Below are 23,627 nucleotides of genomic sequence, written 5' to 3'. Positions count from 1 at the left end.
TGATGCTGATACAATTTTGAAAAAAACTTGTCCTGAACCGCGATTTCTTCAAGAACTTCAATTCGTCCTAGCCGTTCAGCACAGTTGGCAAGGCCATCTCAAGATTTAATTTCAAAGCCACAATAATGAGCAATAGCCGATTTTCAGTATTTTACAGTTTACAGCTTTGACAAAATGTTACATCGCGATGTATATATACTCAGCGGAATTTCGTTGACGTATTCTAGACCTTCTGTACTGGATTGATATGGTTGTAGTTGCCCAGACATGGCCCTTCGATTTATTCTAAAATAGATAATTGGATTTGGATGACTTCTATGCTATTTTCGTCTGAACCGTGGCTCCAAGGACAGCGGTGTTCGGTAAACATTACGAAAACTGCCGCTCTTAGTGTTTAGTTAGGTAGTGACGCTGCGTGCTTTCTTTCGAGCCATGAAGGTTGTATTATTTGAAAAATAAAGTCCTCGACACGTACGAAATCTTCAACACCCTTTCGAGTATCGATCATCATTGCCAATAACCTCAATTTGCCTGATTAGAATTTAACGAAACAAACTAAAACGATATTTCACCTTGTCTTGATTATGACAGAACGGACTTGTTTCGTCGTTCAGTAGAAACAGACAAGTAAAAAGATAGCCATCCGAGATTTTTGTACACTACCGTGTTGAGAACGGACATCGTGTACTTTATTCTCAATACGATCACTGCTCGATTTGCCCCTCAAGTCTGATCTTATTGAATATTCGATTAGTGGGTTCGACTCTTATCGTAATAATTATGAAGCGATAGGTTTACGATAACTTTGCCCTATGCCGTCAGCTATTCTACGAGCTTTGTAAGTGGTAAAAATACGTAGACTCACTTTGTTTATTCCACCTTTGTGCTAATCCATATTCTATACTTTTATTCGAAGAGGCTCTTATTCTTGCTATCGGTAAGATATGACCGACAGTGATCGAGGGTAGGCAACCATGTCGTCGCCAGGCTCTATAACCCCTGGCGAAATGAATTCTGCGGGGTCGCTTGAAGCCTAAAGAATGTCACCTTAGCTCTCTGTGTTGATCACAAAATGGTAAGCACAAAGGTCTGAACACGCTCCATTCAAGTAAAGCTTTACGCTTGATTGAATACAATCATACTCGTGCGAAGAAACATGGCAATTTCTGATAAAACCATATCAGCTTTGGATGCTCGTGTAAGAAGATTGGCCTCCAACTTTATACAAGATGTGTAAAGCAGTGCTTTTACGCAAGGAATACGTTAGTAGATCGTAGACACATTGTATACTGGTCGACACCATAAACCGCGAACTATGATTATGGGTGTTGAGGTCTATGAACGCAGAATATTTTCAAGTTGGCGACAAACAAAAAAATATGGACAAACTAACGCGGCGACATCAATCGTGGAACATGGCCAGCTCAACATTGATATTTAAAAAACGGCCCCACAGTTCATATGATAGAGTTTTCTTGGTTATTTAACACGTCAAAGGTAGATTGTACTATTAAAAGATAATCCAATACTATATTGAGTCGGAAATCGTTCAACGTTCTCTAGTGAAGAGATCTGAGTCCTACGGTCATATTTATTAAATCCTAGCTATACTGAAGCTGTCGTGTTAAACTACTGTAGAAAATACGGTCACCGCTTTTAATTTGGGGCCTGTAAGCGTTAGTTTTTGGGAAGTGTCTTATCGAAGTGTAACACGTCCCGCCATCTGATTGTTTCAAAGATCAAATGGAGATTGCGCGAAAATTATATATCAAGATCTATTATCGCAGATTTTGCAAAGCAAAACTCAGATACGCTTTTTTTCAATATTTATTCTAACGGTTTGAGAAGTTGTATATGAAGAGTAAATCTCAAGAGAACCCAGGATCAGACAGGGGTAAATCACCTACCAGAATAGCCGCCCAGGCTTCCCGCGATAGCCGCAAACTTTTTTATCTGACATAGGAATAATTCAATTGAAAACGAATGGTAACAAGTCGTTCATGCGTGTGTCCTATATAACACTTTAAAATTTATTACTTCTGCACGAAAAATGGAAAGATAGTCACGCTTATACCGTACGTAGCGTTCGTTGGGCTAGTCGAGTGTGTTATGTGCTAATAACATGTAGCTGATGACGATGATCTTGCCACATAAAAGACGTTCGAGGTGGCGACCGGGCGCATCGGTCTGTGAGTATGAAGAATCAGCATAAGTTCTGTACCCTTCATTTTCCTGAGTTATGATTCCTGATCTATGACGTATACTATTGGAAACTAAAGGACAATACTGCAGCAACAGCGTTAGTAATGTCTCTGTCGATATTGTAGTTAATTAATTCTGTTCTGAAGGTTATGTACTTGCGACAATATCGCTTTGTTAGTTCTGTGGCTTTCTAGGTTTTACTACTCAACTACAAAGTGAGAGACTTCGTAGGCAAATACTCTATCAATGCGCCATTACAAGGAGCCAATGTGCAACGGTCGGCAACTTAATACCACGCTTTTATCTACGTCTATTATTTTATTAGAGGCCTGGTTCAGGCTCATTTCCCACTAAGATAATAGCTCAAAGTAGGACCTCGTTGATCGTGATGTGCCGTATTTTGCAACAGTTAGTTTGAGATCGGCAAAATTTGCTAAAAAAAAATAAAAAGAAATGTGCTAGAGTATACTGTGAATGACAATTTAAAAAAATCTAAACAACCCTTTCTAACTGTGTATAATGTTTCGTGTCATTCGTCCTAACTTCGGCCCACACATTAAAACACAATCATATATTGTACACTGACCCATTTTTAATGGGTCAGTGTACAATATATGGATGTTATATGCAAATATGTATACGGAGTAAAGTGTACAATGTCAACCTCTTTTTTTATATGGCAATAACGCCATCAAAAACATAATTGTAGAAAATATTCATTATAAGGCGCCATCCTGTGATTACGCTCCATTTGTTATCGTTAGATATACTATAGGAATATATGCTGTCCACATGCAAACAGCAAACATTTCCAGATCCATTGCTTGTTCCACTGACATTGATACGGAGTTTTCATCTGACGCGACTCGTTCTATAAACCGCTTTCCCTTAGCCACCCCGCTGTGACGACCATTGAAAGTAACAATAGTTGCTCGAAGGCATCCTTTCTTTCTCTCTCTCTCTCTCTCTCTTTCGCTCGCAGCCCTACTCTGCATGAGAATAGGCTAATAGTGCGCAGACACGACAGACAGATAAACGGACTTTAACTATCTGATGCTACACCATTACGCCGTAACCGAACTAACGCCGAACAACGCTGTTCTGTCCAACAGGCAAAGATTTCTGCGACGACAGACACCGTACCTAGCGATTCTGTTCACTTGACTCAGGTCCGCAGATGCCGTGTCCAGCTTTCAACACAGAAAGACTGCCCCCATCTTACTCAACTTTTCATAAAAAAGGATTAAGATAAAACTACCGAGGGACATTTGGATGATACGAATAAAAAACCAATTTCCCTGTTTTTTTTTTCTTGAGTCCCTTCCCACTTTACGTCCTTCGTCTTAAAACTGTAAACCGTGTCACTCTCCAGCAGGACAGTCATCATGCTACATTTTTATATAAGTGTTTAGGTTTTTGCGTCTATTAGAGGATCTCTGCGAGAGTCTGTACGGTTGAGCGTACATATTTAAGGATCTAGCCCCGGCCGATACTCCAACGCGAAGTGTATTACCTAGCAAGCCACTCAGATAGCTGAATGCTCTCCTGATGCATGATGCGTCACCCTGCGACTCAATCGTTGGTTTATACTATTATACGACAACATATACAAATATTGATTGGATATGTTGTCCAGATGTCCAGAAATGATACTAATCAATATATAAACACAGTGAAATTTGCGCAGCTTTGCAGAATAAGGAGCTCAGTCTAACACGGTCTTCGACTATATTTAGAAGTGCTGTAACTTGTTGAAACGTTTTCATCCGAAGAGTTACAGCCGACTAAGATAAAGGCGGTAATCTACTGTTTCATTTTCTAAAAATGAACATACTCATTTGTATATAAATGTGTATAAACAATACAAAAAGCATTCACTTCTTAAGTACTGAATGGTGCCCACCTTCACTGGGTTTTCCAACACCCTGTATAGCAATAAAGAGCAAAGAGAGTCGCTTGTATCCGTGGGGCGTTTTTACACGAAAGAAACAGCTCTGTTAAACTGTTACTAGCAGGCTATTGGTGTATAAATGTATATATATTTAACAAAAACACCTGCATCGGGCACTCACTATAGCGTGGTTCGATACTTGCTTAATTTACGTTGTAATATTATACAATAGGACGCATTCTGAGTGAATTGTGGGCGGAAGGGTTCGTGTTCAGACGAAACGCTACAGTTTAATCTTAGGAAGCGAATCAGTCTCTCAATTAGAACCTACAGGTTAAAACCTTTTTTTTTTTTTGTGTTTTTTCTGTGATTATGATGATTCGGTAGCTTTTTTTTTTCATATTTTCTAAGAATTGAAAAATTATATTAGCCCTATTATATGGAATTGAACGTTTCATGAGTCGTGAAATGAAATTTAGTTGTCTTTCAACGCTAACGCTTTGCATCTCTGTAACTTTATTCAGATAAAGCTAAACTAAGCAATAGTTTGTACTATACAATGGCATAGCTTGGCCGACATACATATAAGCTTTCTAATTCTAACAGGACAAAGTACGGCACAGGCCTATCTTTCCTGCCCTTAATGTTGCCTTTTGTTTCATCAATGATCCGAATGTATTTTGTCGGCCATCTGTACGACGAGCAATCAACAAGCACATAACAGCTGCACATATATATTACGCCTACCGGTTAAACATCGACGGTTCTATACCATCGATAAAATTTAAGGTTGTATTTTTGAGCGCCAAAAGATCTGGCAGACACAAAAACAACGTTCTCTCGTCTAGCTTTTACTTATTAAGAAATAATATAATGTATAGGGCGCCAGAAACACAGTGAACTAGTGTAGCTGCTGAGCTTCAACTGTTGATCCCAGATAAACCATCCCAAACGGATCCCCCAGTTATAGATAGATACGTGTCCTCGGTTCATATATTTTCCTTCTGCCTAAAGAAACAGAAAAAATCAATCAAGCGATCCCAACGCCGTTCGGAATCAGCGAACTTGGTTGCAGAGATCAGTATCGCGTAGCGTAAAGTTAATTTCTGATTTGGCCAAAATTTCGATTTTGTCATAATACCGAGAGGATCAGTGAAAAAATAGTACAGCTTTTCACACGATTACAAAAGAGATAAGAGGCAGAGGAGATTAAATGTTGTAAATAATATACGCCAAGTCATGCAATGATGTTGAAGCTAGGTCCAGCGAAAATGTTCAACTTGCCCTATAAACCATTTCCCGGACTCGATCGAGATCACGTTTGCTCAAAGATTAAAGAATTGCCGCATATGAGTTAGAAATTTACTTACCATCTTAATGGAGTCTTGATTCTGTTTTCCGCAATAGGGAAAGGTATTTACAGGTAATTTGCGCAGAAATTCTATGTAAAACAAATGTCTGTGCGATCTGTAATATAGGCAAAAACGATCGATAACAATTAAGCGAGCGTAATTTTTGATAAAAACTTCTTTCTCAATTTACTTAGTGATGTCCTTAAGGAGGATTACATGTTAAATGCTTAATCAGATCGCACGTACATGCTGACCACGCAATAACCTGAATTATAGACTCTTATGCTCGATGAACTACTCTTACCATTAGCTACTGACATAAATGATATACGTTTTATTACGGTGGTCGACGGAGCCAAAGACCATCGGTCAAATCGACTTGTTCTCTGTCCTGCCTTGTTCAGGTCAGAATTGCCTGAGGTGCGTTCATTACGTTCAGGGCGAACGCGCTTTACAATGGCGATAGGACCAAGCAAGAAAAACCTAAATTACATTATCGCTCGCATTCGGGTGCACTGAAGTAGTTGTTATGCGGTTGAGAACATCAATAACAAGTAAGCTATGCATGAAACATGCTCGTCGACCAAATATGTTAAGGGAATTGTACATTATTCGGGCCGCATAGTTCTCCTTACGAATTATAAATTTATTATTTAAGCTAACAATAAGGATTTCTTTGTTTTGTTGAACTACTTTTGATGGAACCATTTTGAAGCGTTCTTCATTTTGTATCTAGAAAAGTGATGTTTTTTTGCATGTACAGACAGTGTATAATAGCATTCGTTATTTATTTTAAATAGCCTGAGTTTTATGCCACGTAACAACAGTAAGCATTGCCTCTTAAACTAGCTTTAAAATGATCTAATAACATACGCAAATAAACGTAAATAGAAGTTCAACATCGCAAACTGCCCATCGTTCTTTCGTGGCAATGTCCCAGCGTCTAAGGAGGTCGGCGTTTGCTGGTTCGTCTATGTCTATAAACGCACATCGAAGCTCAATTGGGTACAATTTGTCTAACGTTGCTAACCGGATACCTGACTATTAGGTTGCCAGCATCTCTGCCTAATTAATGCGTCATTACATACAATGTTCAAAGTGTTTCTTGGTGCGCTCCACCAACAAACTTCCGAGCACGCCGACTTCTTTCCTCTTACCATTTATAGCTGGTTCCTATTAGTCAGTTTCCCCTATCCTGTTCTTGGCAGGGCTAACAGCAGGCCCACTCCCAGAGCTACGGGCAATCACAAAACAACTGAGGTTAGAGGCAACAGTTGCACTAGCATTAGCTCTAACCCTATGCAAAGGCGAATACGGGCCGTAGATCTGCTGATGTTCCCACGCCTTAACCCATCACAACTATCATTGCGTTGTTCCTGCATCCTGCCAATTCGTATTTCACTCGCTGGCATCCAACATTCCCACCGAAGCTCTCACTGATCCTTTGACGACTCGGCCTAACTTCCATTACTTGTGCCGCATTGTACTGTCGTATGTCGCTTGTCAGGAAGATGAAAGCTGCGGGTGGCAGGCCAAACCTGCGAGACAAAATACTATAAACTAACGAGGATGAAATGCCTGTACAACCATATTATTCACGGCCTAACATACATCTTACCAAGGGTAATCGTCGTTTGCTGCTTAGTGTCGTTTGTACAGTGGATCCTTATGTGCCTGTCTGCGAGCCATCGAAGATCCGGGTTTCATAGCTACAGAGGCGCCACCCTAACGTACTATCATACGCCAACCGACATCTTGCCGCCGCCGCCGCTGTTTCTCGTTCTTCACATATCCTCCTCCCAACAAACCTGACGCATAGATCCGCACGAATAAAGCGTAAGGACTACGTAGTTGTTAGTGAGGACTGTAAGACCTTTTATCGAGAGAACGCGGCGGGAAAAGACCGATAGCCTGATACTTGTCTCACATCACTCATTCGCCTCCGTCCACGTTTGCTGTAGCCAGCCACGAAGCCGCCAGAGAGGAACAGGCGGGCAAACTGCAACCCGTTCACAGCAGACTTTGCTGACAAGAGAGGTCGTCTGTGTTGCTTCAGATTCTTAGAGCTGTGGTAGGTTGTTCAGTTTAGGCACGCACCCTATTTCATATAAACGGAACAACTTCGGCAAAGTTTTGTTTTTTTTTTGCTTTATTTTCCGTCCGCCTGCTGTTACACGCCTGTTTCATCCTTGTTTTCGCCATCCTTTTCGTCAGCTGGAACAGTTCCCCTTTATGAGGCATAGGCATAGGCCTGCTAGGGCTTTGTCTGCACTCTTGACTCTTTTTTTTATTTTCGTCACGTTGTGGTGCGTTGAGTTGAGCAGAACCCAAAATGTCAAGCCTCCGGCCCAGCCGCTTAGCATAAGTGAAGAGCCAGTACTCGAAGAGAGGTATATATTATGGAACCATAGGGACGCGAATAGGACGAGGGAAATCCTAAGGTCTAAGGAAAAAGAAATGTTAACAGTGGCGTTCTGTAAGACCGAAGAAGGCCATGCAGGCTTTTACGTGTCGTGTGCTTCTAATCAAATGTCGTCGATGCATGTCGTATCTTGCCATGCCACTCTGAGACGGTGGATGTCCAGGACATACTTTTACCCTCATCAACCCGTTTCTTATTTAGAAAAGGAGCGCAGGTGCGAGTTCGCATTCACGCCGTCAGCAAACTGTCGTTTCCTATACACAACTTTCGACGGCGGGAAATTTGTGGTTAGGCATTCGTTTTTGTTTCTGAAACTTGGCGAGAAAAAACCGAATGACTAAATTAAATTGAATTTGTTAAGTGCATGCAGCAATAGGCGTTATAAGGTGAACAGTATTAGGTTCTAAATACTACTAGACGAAGGGTCTTGGGCCCCAATGCTGTAGGCAGTATATCTGTACACAAATGGTTAGGTGTTTTCGATATGCAGCCAAGTCAGTCATAGTCACCAACTTATTTAAAAATATAATAGAGTGATTTTTATCCACTAAAACAAAATTTTACATTTCATAAATACTCGAAGGTTCCAAACGCCGAAGCTCGCTTTTTGTGTGTTGCCCTGGATAGGATGAGATTTAACAACAGCTGTTCAATAGGTCGCTGCTTCTCCCAGATACGTCTATGTGTTTGACTATCCCCAGCCAGTGCAACCTCGTTGACAGCCTCGGCGACTTGCCACTAGTATCATTAGCGGTAGCCGTGTCTTTGATTAGATCTTGAACCTTTTCTAAGTATCAGAAGAGCCAGCCTCCGATAACGATATACATGCAGTTTAGTCACTATGTATGTAAAGAACTCACGGGTTTGCATCTAGTTCTGTTTATGCTGGCCCCACCACTACCGTTACCGAGCCAGAGAAACAGGCAAAAGGCGTTGGAGGCAGAATGCTGGTAACATTTCTACCCGTAACAATAGCGCGGCACATACTGAATCTAAACGGTGTTCGCTCTCGGGGGTGTGACAAAATGTCGGGTGACTAGTGAGCAGTGAGTGCTTGCCCTAGCCGTTATTGGAGTAGCAATAGCGGAACGAGTGTATAGTTTCCTCTCCAACTAAATATACATGCACAAGCATATAGAATGTACACCTGTGTCCGCGCCTGCGCACTAAATGCTCGTTGTTGTTCGCCTCTAGGCCCGTGCAGTTAGTCAGTCGTGCACTTGTCGGGAGGGGGAGGACTCTGAGGAGAGCAGAAAATGAAACTCGGGTGCAAATTCACTCGTTCACTGTTTTAGTCAAGCGAGCTGGCACCCATCAATGCAAATGCGAACTCGCTAGGCGAGCGTGTAACCTTTATAATGCCGCTAGGGTCGGATGAAAAAACTCGGAATGTAGAAACCCGCTGTACTAAACGTGTGAGGACGATCAACTAAAAGAAATTTATTTTATCTTTCGTCTTCTCTGGTCTCGCTTTTCTTGCATTCTCTGTCTCTCGGAGCCCACACTGCAACGCTGCGCGCTGATCACTGCCGTTCCACCATCTCCAATACTAGCGACATCGTTGTAAAAAAAAAGAATTGTCGTCGTTCAAACTGAGCATAATACACGCTCAGGTGAAGATATTTGACAATGCCGATGGAGCGAACGGCCACCAGCTCAGTGTGTAAATTTCTGCGAGTGTAAATGTCTCTAGCATTCGTCCAATGCATTTTATGTCATCATCTCTCACTAAATGACTTCAGAGGGTACGATTGGCCACGGTTAGAGTCCAAGCAGAACTCGACGAAAAGGTACTAGAGCACAATAAAACAAGTTACAACGATTCAGCATTGATATTAAGATCTATCGGGATAAAAGATATGTAGCATTTGATGTATTGCTCTATATTATCAGTTCTAATGCTTAACGATAGAATGTTCGATACCACCTACTATCTCATCGGGCTGGCGGGAGAACGCTTAGCGTCAGAGATTTGGATTGAGGGTAATCAGTACGGTAGAGGGGTATGTAGAACAGGCTTGAGTGAATTGCCATTTGCGTGGAATGCTCGTTTTGGCTACGTGTAATGATGTTCTATCGTCGTCAGCCGGTGATTTTAAGTTGGCGAGTGCTAGTGGGCGCAGTGTACCTGCAGGGACAGGGAAACATTCAAGCTAAGGCCTAGAGCGGCATTAACTAGCGGCAGCGACACCATTGTTACTGCTCTGCTGGAATCCGCGGCGGCTGTTATATATAGTATTTTCGCGACTACGTCAGAGATCCTCTTGAAACGAGGTTGGAATAGGGCGACTTCTGAGATAAAGGTCGCGTGTCGCCGAGTGCTACCAAGCGTCATCATTCCACCCAACCCAGTGGTCATTTCATCCTTGATGAAACGCTCTTCTATGTGTTTTCATGTCTGCGTGTGTGTGTTTATATATTAAATTATCTATCACTCAACCAAATTCAGCACAGTCCTTATCAGAAAAGACTTCAGATGCCAAGGAAGGAACGCCTTAGTCCCGTTTTCGCTTGAAGTAAAGGTGTATATTGACAAGACAGCGAAAAGATAATGCGCATCGATTGCTGTTGACGTAATAAATTCGTTTATGCTTGTCCTGCAGAGGACCGTTACTTCCGATGTGCGCTTGTGGATACATAATTACGCCGTGTCATCTCTGGAATTCTATGAAAGGAGGAGGGGTTTTAGAGATCACGTTGTTTTCTTGCCGCGTAACAACTGATCAGCGTACCTAACACTTCGTCATTTCAAAGGTCGATATTTAAGAGCGTGAGAGGCGTATTTTTCTCATCGTTGCTGTTTTCTATTACTGTACAAACTGCTATGGATAGGCCCATAGGCCGATTTGATCGAGGGTGCGCATAAAAGATTCACAAAGGTGAAGCTACCTGCCCGCCTGGCTCCCCTGGAGGCAATCTTATTCTGCCTCCTCTCCAGTCTCTTCGGATACTTTTACTGAATGCTCGTTAGAGATCAGGGGACAATCGGTAATAGAAGATGAGACACCAAAGAGAGTGAGAAATATAAGCCTAATCGTCGTTCTTTGTTGTAACTGTAATATGATAAACCACATCGAGGTGCAGCATAATTCCAATAGTGAGGATTCATGTAATACCAGCAGTAAGGATTAGCTGGTATGCTGTTGGGAAGAAGGAGTGGCCGTGCTTTTGTCAACACGTGCGTGCGACTAAGTATTACTATACTAAGATACATACAATAGCCTATGTGAAAGCCTCGATAACACTGTATTTGATTTGTGGGCATCATTTAGAGCTGGTGGATATCATTTTAAGCCGGATTTTGGCACTTTCGTATAAAGGGTCATCGTATGACGAAGTAGGTCTGAGATGCTAGCTACAGAACGCTCCCCTCACGGCGCTATATAGCAATAGGTAATTGTAGAGCTAGACGAAATCGATGTGAAATTACCTGCGAGAAAGATGAAGGAAATCAGCTCCAATGGCTACGGCAGTATAATGGAATCTGTCACATCCTTGGACAGGATAGAAAAATTCAAATTTGATTTATGTGTACGAAATACCGTATACTACTGACAAACTGATACAGTCTGAGGCGTATACCTATATCATACAGGATGAATAGCTCTGGATATATGTATATACATTCTATGTATGTAAGCATAGATTTAAGCTTAATTCTAGATTCTATGGCGCCTGATTTTGTTTTCCGTAGATTAATGGGATCGGCCCGGGAGTCGGTGAACGAATTCCATAGAATGGATCTCACGACATCAGCTGCCTGCATCAACTCGGACTACAGTCATTTTCCTATACAATATGGCAGATATGTTAGTTAAATCACTACATACAGACTTGCTTAATATCAGAATATACAACCTGGGTCTTAGAACTGTGCCAGTCAATACCAGTAGCCAACGTTCCCCAGGGAAATTCGCTTCGAACCCGAACTCAGAAAACTGAATTGACACTAGGCAATTAGGACAGTCAGCAATGAAAGCAGTTCCCATTCTCATTCGGTTGTAGTTTCGATGTACTGCCGACACACGCGAACAATTCGTCTGCTAGACTTGTTTTTTGCGAGAGATTATGGATGGATCCACAGGGATAAATACTGCTGCAGGAGAATGCAGATTTCGCTGCGCAATTCACGCGCGTACTATACAATAGCCCTAAAATATATTCGTTCGCTTTGTAATTCCAGCCATAGTCGTTAACGTGATAACGAGCGACACAACCAAAAACAAAGAAGGTAGATTGTTATACTTTATATTAAGTAAACATACTGTTATTAACAAAAATTAATTTGCGTTGCGACCAAGTATATTGTTGGACCGGTCCAGATAGAAATATTACACAGAATGTATGAGCTTTGTTTGGAAAATACGGAACAATCATAGAGAGAGAATGTAGAGATAACGAAATGCAAGATAAATCTCCGAGACGAAAACGTCAGTACTATTCATCGTAATATAGGTCTAAGACAGAAATAAAATACATTTAATCCTGTAGAAGTATTGATACACTGATTGTATGAGTACAAGTAAAATACTGAACATGTCATCGATAACACATGTCAGTTCAAAGACGGTACATTTAAATAAATGTGTATCGCTAAACCGAAAAAATCAAGAGTCTATTTGTTAAATCTTTTTTGACGCTTTTCTCTATTACTTCTATGTGAACAAGTCCTCAAAACGACTTCTTGGTAGGTATACCGTCAAGAACTTACCCTTGTTGGATCTATCTGGGGGTTTCTATATTTTTACGCGTGAGATTGGTTGGAAAATAATGACGAATTTCGACCCAACAAAAATCGCATCATTTCCCTTGAATGCTTGACATCAATAAATATACTATGCATTCGCCCGTACTTTCTACAATCTTCGATATCACTCCTTTAACCTATTTTATGCATTAGTTTTTTTTAGGCCTGGTGTTGAAACACGCGTCGAGCTAGTTTCTGGGACTCAAAATACTATCGCGTATTTTATTCGCGAGTGATTGGAAGAGGTGGTGCTCCGTCATGACGAGCCCTAGAGAACAAGGTAGATGCGAAGGAACTTGCGAGCCAAGGTCTTACAGGGCGGCTTGTTTTATTTTTGCCAATTGTATTCAGATATTTTAACGGAAAAGGGCCTTGTCTTGTCTGTTTGGCCTTTTCTGTTGGGTAATCTCTATCATATACTAGCCGACCGCCGTATGCCTTTTTAAGGGTTCGCCACTGCACAAGATTCTCGTCAAACGCAAATTATAATTCGTTGAAGTAAAAACTTTGGATAATTCGGAGTTGGGACGAGACTGCATTCTTTTTTATACTTCATATCAATATTAAGATACTAGGTCGTGTCACTCGTAACTATTCAGCATTGGAACTTGTTGTTATTGTAGTTGCGTGCTTTGCAGATTAAAGAATAGTAAGTAGGCTGTTTCTCATATTATCCATTTAGATTATGGGGCATTTACTTGAGCTTCTTATTTTAAAGTAAATCTCATCAAGTGAAAACGGTTAGGGTTAGTTGCTTGACCATTGTTCTTGGCCAGTTTTCCAGTTGTTTATCGGCCATTCTTTTTTTGGGTGACGTGAGACGGTTTTCGTCGTTTTCGAATGGCCGAACGTAATGAGATGTATTTTCAGACCTAATATGCCATATTGAATTTGGTGAATCATCTTTACGCAATTGCCTTAAGTTCGGAATCTACACGGTACACAATGCGAATGTACTAGATACCTTTAAGATACCTTTGTGATTTTGGCAAAAGGCGAAACATAATGGGAGTCGAAAATGGATTTTTCTCCCATCCACCGCTATCTTTGTGCCCAGTGACTCGATATAAAAATCAAGTTTATCATACAACCAACTTACAGCAAGTTTATGTAGGGTAAAATGAGTATATTTGATTGAAATATAGATTAAACCTAACAGTAGGAAGGCAAAAGACGCTATTGCTTTGCGATTAATTTAACGTTGTCATTTCTCGTCTGCCAGTAAGCTTTGAAGGAAACTAAGTGCCCAGCATTATTGGGTCTACTAGTGACGAGTTGGGGTTGCTAGTGGCGTTCGTATCATTGACGGCTGTCAAAGAGATAGCGAGGAAAGAAGAGCGGCATTATAGCAAACTAAATTAGAGTCATAAAAATCTAGACGTTACCCAAAATCTTTTGCTCAAAGAGCTGATGTACACAAATGCAGGTAGATACATTGATTTTCTCATCAAATATTCACCAGTCGGTATGCAATACAGACACGACTGGTTTTACCAGCGCTTGAAAGTATATGAGCCTGGCCTATCGAGCCCTAGATTTACGGGTATAGGCCGCTAGTAAAGGTGAGCACTTAAGGCTAGCTCTTTATAAACATGGCATGACGGGAATTGGTCAGGACTCGAGTGGCCTGTATTCACATATCTGAGTAAAGAATATACGGCGTCTTTATGGGGATTCTCGGATCGCTTTTGCGCTTGACACGTGCCCTCCGTTACTCTTAGGCTAGACACTAAACAACTAAGCAATATTATAAAGTCGTAAAATATACTTTAGCTTTGTTTGAGTCAACTCTGAGAATAGCTCCCGTGTGTTGCTACAACCAAATCCATTAGACTACAGGAATAGACGGAAGGGGGCCAGTTTGGGGTTTTCATAGAGGAACTCGTCTAATAGTTGTCCATACGCCAAAAAAATGCATGCCGCTGTTATTACTTCACAATTAAGGCTTTACTAAAATTATCATATATCGTAGAATAATCGATATCCATGATCTGTAATTAGGCCAAAGTTAGGTGTAATTGTTGGCAACATCGTACATGCTTTAATTTCGTTGACACAGTTGACTGTTTTTATGTGTACCGATTTCAATCGACATGTTTAACTGTTACAACATTAATCGTCTCTCAACACTCATAACATAAATATGTGTCCCATATGTGTTATACGGGAAGAAACAACAGAAGGCTACGAAACATGATTTCCATGAGCGCGAATCAACTTAACAGACACGCCATGAAATCGTATTGTTTACGTATCAAAGCATCTGTACGCGCGTACTTTTGTATTTCGTAAAGTTAAAATATTGTACCTATCGGCTTTAGAATCGGCCTTAGTGGTTACATATGAACCCTAGTTGTGTGGGAGGAAAAAGTATATATTAGAGGAAGCTATAAGGGGGCGGTCTAAGGACATAGCTATGCGCGGTCTCATTTGCCTTTGATTAGCAGGATGTTGGGCGAATGTTTCCTCATTTACGATTATGTCCACCATACAAAAATGGCGTCCAATGGCATTCTTTAATATATTAAATATGCGCGTTATATTTTTCCTTTCATCACACAGTTGGCGAAACAAGTGCCAACAAACGGAGCTACATCTGGCTGTGCAAATCAAAAACTTAGTCATTTACTACCGTGGGTCTAACCCGCAACGCCCTAGTAATTTCTACTTCAGGATTTTTTAACACTCCTCTCCCATCATTGTCCACCTACTTTTCCTGTATAAAGGTAACTGTCGTGTATTTATTTATGTTATCGTAATCAATTATAAGTTTAATTTTTTATGTTACTTTCTGAGCTTATGTAGTAAGGTGAGTTTGACCAGAGTAATAACTAGAATGCGTCTATAACGCCGCATATACAAGACTGGATGTGTAGTAAAACTAACTAAAATAATAATGGATAATCTTAGGCAGAATTATCACAGTGATTTTAAATAGCTTGGACGTAAAGTCTAGTTAACTGGTAGAGTCCAAAGGGGAGTAATCTCATGTCATAATCTTCTACAGTGATTGATCGTTTCTGAACAATTTTCATTTGGGTTGATTCAAACGGAAGGCCCATTTTTTAGAAGCGACATACATTACACAGCCTGTGTGGATAACGAAAACGGAAGCGGCTCGGGTATAGACGATGAGCTGGGAAATTCGATATATAATACATAAAGGGAATATGATGCAGTAATTAATTCCCTCTGCGCAATGCTAGATCCAGGCCTGCATAATTAATAACACTTAAGGATTAAATTATGATCGGCCATCTGATTCTCACGGAATTGAATTATTCGCATTCACCTTCAAGAGCTCTAGTGGGAACGTCTGTTAGTTGTCCTGAACGCATACGTTAACAGGAACTCGTATCAGGCAATTCCTGGTAATAAGACTTAACGTGGCAGTGGCCAAATTACGTGTGTTAGGTGCCATTGAGAACTTTGAGCACTTTAACAGGAAAATTGCGACGATAAAAGCTTATTTATCACACTTCCGGGGTATAGTGTAGTTAGTATCTGGCTATAGAAGCGCCTTATAGCATGGTTCCTGAGCCATTTTGGTATTAACAGGAGATGGAAACAGCATAAAAAAGTTCAAGTGTTGCGGAAGTTCTTTTAACTTCTGCGATACTTACAAATAAACCTATTACAAAATAGGAGATGCGTATTTAATTAGTAAATACATAAATGTTTGATCTGTATGTGATAGGTATGGGGAATGGTGTCGACGGAATTTGTCTTCTTGGAGGAAATCCGCACGCTGACGAACCATAAATGCCTAGAATGTCTCCCAACGCGTTAAGAAATTATGGGGCTCCATAGTGTTAAATATTTAAATCAGCGAAATGTGATGATTGCAAGGCCAGATATCCCGGTCGAATAATTATAGTGGTAAATACTTATTTTGCCAAGATTTGAAACTTAAAGCAAAACCACTTACCTTTCCATTAAAAATGGTTGCAGTTCGACTCAATCACAATATTTGAACTCCCTTCGTTTCAATTTTCCACTTCCTAATTAAAAGTGATTCCGCGTGCTATAGAATAAAGAAATACAACAGACGAGCATATGTTGGCACTTCGACGCAGTTCTCCTAGTAGCTCACAAACCCCCCTTTCTCTCAACCTATGTCCCTACGCGATTGGCTGCCCCTGCTACAGAGTACACATACATATGGGGTTATATCCTGGATTGAGGTATGGGAAGTTAGCTAGTAGTTGTAGGCTTTTCTGCCTGTCCTGGGTGAGTCCTGGAGCGCGCGTCTCAATCGCTCACCTACTCGTCGTCCTCTCTGAGACGTGCCTGATCCGGATCCGCTATTCCTTATTCCTGCGTTATAGCCAGTTGCGTTTGTTTCTTTCCAACGTGAAACGCCACATGGCCGGCCTTCGCCGCCACAAAGAAAGCGTTACACAGGGAACATATTCTGATCCCTTTCGATGCGACAGGGCTGTGGCTCCTGTTCACAAAGCGCGCTTAGTAGAATGGAGTACGTTTGCGGGACGTGATCTGGCAATTCGATCCGTAAAGCTGTACTTTCCCGAATCGGTCTGTTCCTCTGCCTCTGCTGCCGCTGTGGCGGCCCTTGTACGCACAGGACGTCGCCGTCGCACGAGGAATGTATTCCTATGAACTCTGCGTACACCTCTCACAGCCTGTCGGTTTTGTATAGTGTACTGGGTACGTCTGGAGAAGGCTCTGCGATTTCAAAGGAGAGTTTCCATGAAACAGAGCACTTTTTGGAGACAGCCAAGACCGCCGGTTGATCCTCCTCGAGAGTACGTTACAGAGGGAGAGAGATGAGGGGGCAACGGGCGACAGTGATGCGACGTTCGTTTTCAGTTTCAATCTGCTCGTCGAGCACAACTTCAACTCGGAGTTTGGAGTATCAGTTCATGAGAATGTACCTGGTCGATCTTTAGGGAAACTAGAACGGAAGCTTTATTTTTCAGCTCATGCATACCGATATTCCCCTCTGTTTAAGGGTTTTCTGAACATTTCCAATACACTACGGCGGATTATAAGCAGAGGTCGGTTTTATATGATGCACAAGGCGGACTTTGATGAAACCAGGTAGACGTGCACACAGAAGGAATGGTAGAAATAATAAATATTGCTGTTTTGTATAGAAGGGCCATACACAAGAAAGTATCGGACCTTGACGTTACAACTTAACGAAGGTAGCACAATACGTCTTGGTGACACGCTACGAGAAAAAACGTTTTCATTGCTGAGTAATGGACGGCACTTCTTTGACGTCGTACGACTTAACGAATCGGAGGCAATACATTTTTTGACTTACCTTATTTTATGGGGTTAATTTTTAATAAAGTAGTGCAATATTCAAAAGTAGAAAACAGGGAAATCAACTTTTCAGATATATGCGCACAAGTACAGCTAATATGTTCTTTCATTCAAAATCGCTCATATTTTGTTTACTACGTCCAGTTGACGCTGCTGTCTTCATCTAGTTTTTATATTTCAGTTAATTACACTAAGTACGATACCTCGCAGCAGGAGACTAATATCGTTCAGCCGTCCAATGCAGTCCTAGTATTAACATTCGACACCTCTTAAATTTTCTTCCGGAGAACTCACGTGTAAAAGCGATGTCGACACCGACGCCAAACACCAATTTCAACCCGTTTTCAGCGCCCCCGTTGATCTGACATGACGGCTCCACAGGAGACATGTCAATGCATTTTCTCCCTGCAACCGTCTCTTTTCGAAAATGGCCGACAGAGATACGATCCCAACGCTCTGTCCGTTATTACAAATATGTTGACGTGTTCCTAGTCAGATTCGACTTTTTGGCGATGCTAATGCCAAGATGGTATCATGTGACGCTGATGGTATCGGCCGTAGTGGCGATAGCGGCACAGTGAGTGAGTGCAGTTGATGGCTTTTCAAAACTGCTATCTTTTTCACTCTTGCAAAGCAGGGGGGCGTCTCTCCCCAGGACCAACAAATCTCAAGTTGGTTGACAGTACTAAGTTCATTCCATTTGCATTCAGCCGTGGAGTCTTGTCGACTGCAACGGAGATTTCGGAAGAAACACACCATCTGTTTACGTGTGAGTTGAGCAGGCGATGCAAGCTCTGTGCGTGCATAAAAATGGAAACGAGGGGTAGTGCTTTGAGACAGGTCGTCATATTTACCGAGATGCTGTTCGATTTGTTTAGTAGGTAGGGTAACGCGGTTGTTTCGAAAACCGAGAGACAGCTCGGTTCGTAGGATCAAATCTGATAAAACGTAAAAGAGAATTTCGTCTCTTTAAACACACCACATCTCTTCTGTTGATGCTGTGTCCTCCTACTAGCAAAATGACGTCGACAATGATGAACCCTACGCGAACGTTACTACGAAACAGGAGGTCCCCGTGATGGTTCAATGCTGGCGTGTCTGCTCACGGACCTTACGGACCGATGCGAACGCTAAATACCCGGAGCAAGCACAATTCTCGTCGCTAGAGTGCCTTCTGCGTGGTGTGACGTTGAACGAAAGTTCCAGACGTAAAATTTGAGACAAATATTTTTTTTGGGAATATCTTTTCTCTGAAGTTAGTATTACAATGTTAAGTTACAATGTACGATAGAAGTCCAGACAACATAAAGAAAGTTGATGGTACATTCTGACATTTAATCTAAGCACTCAATGTAAAGAGTGCTTCCACGTAGATGTGTAGCTAAAAACAGCGAATTTGTTACGCAAACTCGTAATTTGCGGCTCCTTTTATAATTGTTTCAATGAATCCAAAAGTAAAGATACTTGTTGAAGGATGGCCTGCACCTGTGTAGACTTATTTCAATTTTAGTTTTTTTTTTCTAGTACATGTTCAGTTGACCGTTAGTGCTTACCGTATCTCTCAGCTTTTTTAAAACGGACAAATATAAGTTTCGCAATTTCCTGGCTTGGATATATATATCTATATAGGTATATTCAATCCCCAGCACAGATAGCCGTGCGGGTGCTATACCTTTGTATTCGACCCACATATACATGAAGATCAAAATTGTATTGTCTATAAATGAAATTTGCTTTTAACTATTATTATTATCATTCAAACGACCTGCTTAGAAATGGGTGTTCATTTTACCCATTTTTAAGCAGGGCATTACACTAACAACGCAAATTACTATTTTTTTTGGCTTCTAAATTTTCTATTATTCTAATTACATATATATATATATATATATATATAAAACTTTGGTTCTAAATTTTCCGGTTTTAAGAAAAAAGCGGGTCACCTTAAGGCTGACCATACTGTCTAACTGCAAACAAAAAAAGAGTAACAGATTTAATTCCCTGTGGATGAGACCACAAAAATGGCTGGGACATTTTATACAACTTGGAATTCTAGTGGCCCACATTGACCGGAACTGTTTGCCTACAAATTGTGGCTGTGATAACTCCTGAGTGAGAGACCATTTACCTACGCGGTTACCTACCCGCCATACTGAAAACGGGGTCCTTTTGACCCCATTGTCTTTTCCCCTATTATAAGGACCAGTGCCACAGAACAGTCTTCTTCTCTTCGGATACTATCCATTCTACAGTGAAACCCCGCTCTACTTAGTTCTAAATGTCTTCTTTGAAACCAAAGAAACGGCAGCCTCAAAAAACTTTAAACCCTTTATTTCCATTCACACTCGACTCGATGGTTGCTTGGCCGAATGAGGCTGGCACAGTTGTATCCTCTTGAAGGCGCAGCGTTCCTCGAAGACACTTCCTGCCTTACCATCTGATCAACGGAATATCTATCTTATATCGGTACAGGGGGACAATCAGAGGACGATGTTGCACTGACACCGTAGCGTTTTCATTTTGCTGTCACTTAGGTAGCTGCCAAAAACGAGGTTGCTCTCTTTGACACCGCGTAAAATATTTGGGGAGGATGGTGGTACCGATGGCAGACGACGATTAAGGGTAAAGGGACATGCTGTTAACGTGGAGTCACCAGTCCTGGGCAGGAGCCCTACAACGTTCGCAGTGGACTTGCATTGTATTGCGCGCTGTGTATTCAAGAAGAGTAGAAATGTAGTGCGGTCTCTGGCTTAGCGATCTTGGACTTACATTTAGGGTTCGGGAACGGCGAGTTTAAGAGAGACTGCAAACGAGAGGTGAGGACAAAATAAAGGAGAAAGAGAGACGGCAACCCAAAAGAAGATCGGCTCTTTTTGTTGGTCCACCATAAGCGTTGAAAAGAGAAGACGCTGCAGTAATGGTGTGTAATGCTTCTCATGCCCTCGTCCCTTTTGCCAGTCCGCCCCGTGTGCATCACATCACATACAGACACATCTCAAAGGCAAGTCCAAGTCGAAAACAGACTAGACCACCCCACCCAAATCTGCATCATCGTTCTGCCTGAACTACCTTCTAACGGCCTTTCACAGGCTGGTTACTTCCCACCACTACGTTCAGCTGTTCACAATGGCGGTTATTCTGCTTATACAGCGGTAACAACCAGCCTTAACATGACCTCTTTCGAATATACTGCTCTCCCGCATCACTACAGACCGCACACGTTAGCTGAAGTGGTAAGAAATGGAAGCCCATATGGTCGTTGTCACCATTATGTCCAGAGAAAAAAAACAATGGTATGCCCCCAGTGGACGCCAACTGCTTGACGATATCCCAATTCTCAGCTACAGCGGTATTATCAGCATCACGCATGAGGAGGCATTGGTAAGCGTATGTTGCAATAGTAAACCTGTTATCCCCTAAGTACAGAGGCTCCATGTACTTTTGTGGGAGAACTACCAATCCCTGTTGAAGTGTCCCTAGTAATGCATTGTGCGAAGAAGTCGGGCACTGACAGCACGCAGTAGGAAGACAGGAAGCTGGTAGTGGCAATGATAGGCGTTCAGACGAATGTCTGGTGCACACGAATGCAAGGGGATTGTTCTCCGATGAGGGGGTCAGGGCAAGTTTGATTGGGAGGAACTGGCGACCATCATCTTGTACTCGTATCACTTGTTCTCTGATTCTGTGGAGCTTCCTGAAAGCTTGAAGCCAATGCAGTTCAAGTTTGCACTCGGATAACCTCAGCAGTCAACTCCGGAGACATTTACTGCTGCAGTGCCAGCAGCAGCATTATCGGCCATTCACCCGGCTTGTCACGCTGACATATCCTTTTCGGCTATATCTTAGCACTGTCTTACAGCCTGGCGACGGCAGCTACGGCAAGACGACACCAACAATAACTCCGAAGGAACCAAGTTACTCGTACTACGACGTTTGCTGCTAGTAGAACATATTGGCAAGTGTGAAATGTGTTGTCAAGTTTTGTTGTCAACTTCCGCTTACTAGAGCTGCTTATTGTAGCAGTGGTGCTGGCAGCGTCATATGCGAAAGCAAAAACTGCCGCGTTAGCGGCTGACAAAAGATAAATCGGAAGAAGAAACAAAATGACGTTCTCTTGATGCACGCCGGTCACTGATAGTACACTGGGGAGGCCACACGGGAACGTTTTCCAGTATAGCGAGCTGGTGAACATGGTGTCTCACAACTCGCTCATGCTTTTACCGTTACGGTTTTCACACAGTTCACAGCGGTAGTTTGTTGTAGGCTCTGTGCCTATCCAGTTTGCGACAAAAACTATATCCTGCTTCGGACTAGTCAAGTATTGAGACGACTGATACGTTGCTAGGAAACGACTCTATATATACTAGTCGTTGTGTCTCACAGCAAACCCGATAGTGGTTTTGCTATAGATGGCAGTATTAGACCAATAAGCAGGGCTTGAGGATATTTTGAAAAGAATAGCTAAAAGAAAATAGTAAGCAGCAAACGGATAAAATTTAAACCTTTAGACAAAAATCTAAAAAACATAAGAATCAAACATACTTCAGTAATATCAAGACAATACGAATCAAAGATGCAGCTGACTGTGGCAATAGTAAAATGAAGGTATAAGAAGTATTTACAATGTAATATAATTTAATATGTTAGTAATAAAATACTTCATGAAAGTATTTGCAAATGTTTTTTTTCTGGAACAGCACTTAGGTCGAGGATAATGTCACAATACTCAAAAATTGAGACTTTACTAGGTTCGAAAAGAAGATGCCCATTATATTTGTTTCATCGATTTACACGTTAGCGTTTTATTCATTCAGCGTTTAACGAAACTGATCCGACTGCTTTCAGTATGTTTTAGGTATACTAGAGACTTTTCCCACTGATTGTCTACTTACAATAAGCAAAGAGTACTGAAGGTGTTCGCTTAAACGCCGTGTGTATGGTAGCATGGCAATGGCCTTGTTATGATCGGTCATATTCATTTACACTCTCTCACTTTTTCGTGAAATCACCTCAGCTTCCTCTACTTCGATCGATGTCGATCAAACGCCCCATTCAAGTAAACAATCGAAAAACACCATGAAACTCGAAGGTAGGCCAAGCTTTGACTATCTCGATTGGAAATGAAACACGCACCCAGTTATTGCAGTCGTCGTCAAATGATAATTTTGCCTACATGTGAAAACACAGCGGGCGATATAACAGCGAACAACAAAGGACCTTGGGCAAAAAGGCTACACTCCCATTAGGTAAACAACCATCGCGACGCTAAAAATCAAAAGCCGCAGCTGTACTTTATTAATTAACAATTGGTTACCTGGACAGTTATCGCTTCTCATTTGATCGGCAACACTGACTCTATTATAATAAATTCAAGGTTTAAGAAAAATATTTTAAACCTGAACGGGTGTCGAGAAATTTGGTATGGTGTCCTAATGGATACATCTTGTTATCGAGAGCCAAAGGATCGTGTGCGGCCTCAAAAAGCCTGTCTGTCTTCGGTCTATACTTAAATCTATATTTTTGCATCGGATAATAACTCTCAATTTTTGCAACGAGCGAAGATAAGCAGTGAATATACAATAAGTTCACAATTTATTTTTTAATTACCCATCAGCCTGTTTTTTTTTAATGCAATGGTCTTAATTATTCATATGCTTCTAATCTAATCACACCATTATCCTTCCATGTTCTATCTGAGCTATATCTCACAGATCTTGAAAG

General features: G+C 41.5%; 1 protein-coding gene and 1 long non-coding RNA gene across 6 annotated transcripts in view; one reads left to right on the top strand and one right to left on the bottom strand.

Moving 5' to 3' along the window:
• The window catches only part of LOC111264429 (neuronal growth regulator 1), a 37,898-nt gene that overhangs the window by 1,106 nt on the left and 13,165 nt on the right, over positions 1 to 23,627 (top strand). The window lies entirely within an intron of this gene.
• LOC111264431 (uncharacterized) overlaps positions 1 to 23,627 on the bottom strand; it is a 70,199-nt gene that overhangs the window by 44,828 nt on the left and 1,744 nt on the right. The gene's annotated exons all lie outside the window — the stretch shown is intronic.

This window comes from Varroa jacobsoni, unplaced genomic scaffold (assembly GCF_002532875.2).
Source record: "Varroa jacobsoni isolate VJ856 unplaced genomic scaffold, vjacob_1.0 scaffold_858, whole genome shotgun sequence".
Classification (NCBI taxonomy): Eukaryota; Metazoa; Arthropoda; class Arachnida; order Mesostigmata; family Varroidae; genus Varroa; species Varroa jacobsoni.
Note: the sequence above shows the minus strand (reverse complement) of the source record. Positions and strands in the feature narration are given on the sequence as shown.